Here is a 4,882-nt window from a genome sequence, read left to right as displayed (position 1 = left end):
TATTACAGCTATCGAAGGCACCCCGTAGACTTGACGACTTCAAGGGCGTCTCTTCTCTTTAACACTATTATTTCGCTCAGCTTTGCCACGTCACAGGGCACGAAGGAGAAAAAGCAAAGAGAAAAAAAAGCAGGACTCAGCTGGCCAGCAGCGGATACAGTCAGTCCTACGTGACTGCTAGCAACGGCATGGTAAGTCCTTGGACGAGGGGTGAGACTCAATCCCGCTGACTGACTGCTTCGTACTTCCGTGCTTCGTACGGCTACCGCATAATATCCAAGGTCTTGTGGTTCAAGGGGAAGATCTCCGGGCGCTTCTGCTAGGCCGCTTTGGTCGTCGGGAACGACTGTGATTCGACAGCCACGTACGCAGCACGAAGCGCTGTGTCCAGCTGATTGGCCGGGGCGCCCAGGTTCGGTGCTAAGGGCGGCTTGAGGGCACAAGAGAGAGTGGCATGGACGAGCGAAACCCATCAACCCATCCACGGCATCGCGCGAACTGGTCCCAGAGGCTTGGGATGGCCGAACGTCCCTAGCTCGCTGACAAGTCACTGGTGCTAGTGAACGAGATGGAGATGCTGGGACGCGACAGGCGGCGTGGTTGGACCGGGCCCTGTTAAGCTTCCTTCCGGTCGGTGATTCAGGTCATTAGCCTCGGCCTCGAGCTCCCAGAAACCCAGAAAACAGGTCACGATGGATGGTCTTGTTGTTGCTCACTTTCCCACTCGGCTGGCCGTTACCGTTCGCGTGGTTTTGCGTGTGCTATCGGCTACGAGCATGACAAGTACTACATACGAGTACGGGGGAGAGTGAGGGCCCAAAAACCGGGGAATGACGCGATCCCTTGTCCCAGAGCTTGATGCTGGCTCGCCCATGGAGATCAGGAGCGGACACCAGGAATCGCAGCGACGTGGCGGTCGAGAGAATACCGCGGCGCTATTGTCGAGTCCCTGCTCGGCGCTGAATTCAGGGCACGATGAATACGGACAGACGTGCAGAGCAGGAGATGCGGTGAGATTGCATATTCACCTGGCTGGTTCTCTTGAAATGAAGGCTTTGGTTAGCCAGAACAAGCAGTCGCCAAAGCAATATTACTTCAGGCGACGGAGGTTGCCCAATGCTTCTCAACGCGCAAATCGCTGCCATTTCCGTCCGGCGAAGATCTGGGGTGGCTTGCACATGGAGCTGGGGGAGGCTTCGTCAGCGAGGATCACGATCTGGCATGTCGTACGAAGTCTTGGAAGTACAGGGCACAACTGTTTGAGAGTGGATAGACATAGACGCCCTGATGAAATCGTCCTCCATGTCAGGACTCCAGCAAGCTTTCCAATTAACCTTCTGTCAGCTCCCCTGTCCTGCTGCTTCTCAAACACCAGAGCAATCCGACCACCACCCAATCTGGACGACCCTTCGATGCACGATTCAGCGTCTAACAGCGCTTCTCGCCGCCGCTCCCGTCCAACACATTCCAATCGTGATGCAGTGGCATCTCCACGATGTGGCACGTTCTCGGGATGCATTGATGCGCGCGCATCGGCTGCTCTATGGATACCACCTTAGGCCTTGTTTCAACAAAAGGATCTCCAACCCCCGACAGCTTTGGTTTTGTGTGTCCCAACGCCAGTCTCCTGCCTCGCCATCAGATCGAGCTCTGGCAACAGCCGGCGCTTAGTCACTCTCTGTCAAACCCGCACCACGATGGAACCGTGGCAACAGCCGCTGGCTGCATGACGGGAACAGACGCCGTACGAAGCAGGCCGGGCCATGGCCATGAGTTATTCTCCCGCCCTCCTTCTGATTGACTGATCTCTGCTCGATAACCCCCAGGGCGACCCGGCTTGGTTTTGATAGGTCAAGCATGAGCGCGCTTGTTCTAAGGCGCCAGCACAGCGCTGACCTGCTTTCATCCTGCCTCTCTGCGGGTAGCACTGCAGACTATTTGCTGCGAGTCTGCGGCCATCTCATGCGGCCACCCAACGCTTGAGAAGCGAAGAGATTTCGTTGGAGGGCAGCCAGGGCATTTCGGCCCAGACGCAGTGTCTCGACAGCTTGAAGCAGCCACCACCGCTTTACACCCCAGCCTAAGCGCCGCCGCTCTGCATACCTGCATGCATGCGTGAAAAGATGAGAGCAGAATAAGCCGCCAAATCCTTCTCGCGCTTCATTGGCCTCGTCCGCTAACGGAAGTAGGCGCATCTGAGGCCCGGCGACTTGATGGTGTCGAAACTATCCAACGTGCTCGCACCAAGCCTCGTACTTGAGAGACGCGAGAAGCATGGCAGAGATGGTACCGCTACTCCTCGCCGATTGTGTTGCGGGCTAGAATCGGAACTTTATCAAGACTTTGCGAATCGCTCCTCAACTCGGGCAATTGCGGCAGAACTGTCTTCGAGTTGGACACTGGCGTTGGTCCTCGACATGTTCAGCCAACATGCATCACAAGCGGCTCCGCCAAATCACCGTTTTGATGCCGCATGTAGCAAAGTCGAATTCCTGTGGATCTACAAACACCTATAACACGAAGCATCCCGGCATTCTTGCGGCTCTGCTTGCTCCCATGCACGCTCAACCCGTTCGGCCTTTGTCCTCATCCTTGGGCATCGCTGCGTTGCCCGCCTTTGCCATGAGACCGTGCATGCACTTTGCTCTGCAGTCTAAAATGAAGATGCAAGCCGCCATCCTTCTCGTCCGTTCTCAGAGGAGCGGGCATCGATGTCATTCGCTCCACAAGGACCCCCCCTTTATCGACTTCCATTCCTTCCCGCCATGCTCGATCCTCTCGCTGATGGCCACGACATCAAGCCAATATCTATCCTGGCCTAGGCGGGACCGTGGTGTGCCTAAGCCTGCGTAACACCCGCTGCAGACACGAGTGGACGCCTTCTCCATACACTCATCTGCGCCTTCAGCTACAGGTTTCTCGCAGTGTCCAACGGACACTGGCGTGGAGAACTACGTACGAGTACGCTTGGGTGCTGGCCTTCGAGCCAAGGGATGGATCTCATCTCCCAGTTTACGTGGTGTCGTATGTCTCCATGCAATACACGCTGAGGGAAGACAGTCTCGGTGTGGCTACTCTTGATGAATTCCCGAATTTTTCTGGCTTGGTTCTCTCGAGCATGTTATCCAAGCTTGGAAGGGCCAGGCCAGTTAGCTGTACAAAGCCGGGCAGCTTCCGAGAGGACGAGCCTGTCCCCTACTTGAACCAATTGCCACCACCAGTATAGGCCTCCCTGTTAGTGATGGTTGCGCCAGAAGCAGTTGAGATGCCGCAGAGACACTGGGCCTTGGCGGAGTATTCGACCCTTGCAGTAAGTAAGTATGCACTGTTTTCTTTCAACCTAACGATGTCGGTGAATCGTTTGCACCAACGAGGCGAGGCCATTGACCTTCCAGGCATTTCACGGGCTACTCGGTTCACCCTCCCTGTCTGTTTCATCCGGCCTATTCTTTGCAGTCTTATCCAGCCGCGGCCATTTAGCCATTAAGCAATTGCCATGGCATATCAAGGTGATGTGAAATCATGGCAAACTGGGTCTTGATGGAGCATCACCTTGCAGACTGCATATGTGAAAGCTTCTCATGAGGGCTGTTGGTTCTCATGTGAAGACGAGAGCCTCAGAAAGCAAGGGTGGTGTTTCCGTCAATTTCGGTCTCCCAACAGCATCAGTGCGTCTTATTGGCATACCTGCAGCGGTTGTCGTGGTGCTCCGGTAGCAGCCCGCTGGGAATCCGGTTGAACAGCCTCGGCGTCAAGGTTGCATCAAGTTTGTTATTTTCTCTAGGCAGTGTCTCCAATGCCTATTGATTCTGCGAAGCCTGGATAGACCCACCCCCTCCACCACTGGCATGATATCGAAGCATTGCTTGAGACACCATCGACAGCGCTTATGTGCCTACTTTGGGCATGTTGCAAGTAGGCGCTGTGAAAAGCTGAAGAAGAGGAGGAGACACTCCGCAGCTTACACCGCTATTTGAGCTCAGAGTTGGATCTGCCGTGCCACTTGCTAAACATGCAGTGTGTGGAATGTGATGAGGTTCGTCGATGGGGAGAATCTGATAGGGGATGTGCACGGCAGTGAAGCGTCAACTCCTCTAGGCGCCCAACGGCAGCTAATCTGGGGATACGTGGATTGGTGACCCGATGGATCAGTTGGAAACAAGAGTATGAGACATGAAGGCGGCATGATGGCAATGTCGAGTGCAGCCAGTTGCAAGACCAGCAAAGGAAGATGCCTACGTTTGTGTCATCCAAGTACGGGGTTTACTCGCTGCAAGACACTACTTTCAATTTGGACAGATGCTGAAGATGGGCATCATCTACTCTTGTCTCGTCCAGAGGTCTGGTTCAACGTGGTCAAGCCCACGTTAAAGTGCCTCTTTCTATGATCGGAATCACTCTGGGGAAGACCTCGCGCTACTCGGTACATGTCACTTGCTGGGCTCTTACGTACCTGACTCCAGATACATGCGCAATTGGATAGCCCCTTTGTCTACCAAGCCCACTGCTTAGAGTACCTTTCAAGAATCATCCATGATACTCTGGTCTCATATATCGAATGGGAAGTCTGGGCTTTCATGTCATGTGGTGGTATTGGCAGGACTCTCGTCACTCCGTCGTAGCCTTGGAAAGGATGCTTGACATAGTTGGTGCTGAGGTACATGCAAATACCTAATTCTTGAAGCATCTCTTGATAATGAGGTACCACCTAAGAGGTATCATTACCGTAGAGCTTTATACCAATTGAAAGCAGAGATTGGCTCAGACCTACGTGAATAAACTCCTTCAAAGAATCTACACATCCGTATTCTACCCCTGAAGGATAGAGAACTCAAGGTAACGACTGTGTCTGTTGCTCATTCTCTTGGTTTCGACTGATCCG

This window comes from Trichoderma citrinoviride, assembly GCF_003025115.1.
Source record: "Trichoderma citrinoviride strain TUCIM 6016 unplaced genomic scaffold BBK36scaffold_9, whole genome shotgun sequence".
In the NCBI taxonomy this organism is placed as follows: Eukaryota; Fungi; Ascomycota; class Sordariomycetes; order Hypocreales; family Hypocreaceae; genus Trichoderma; species Trichoderma citrinoviride.
Note: the sequence above shows the minus strand (reverse complement) of the source record.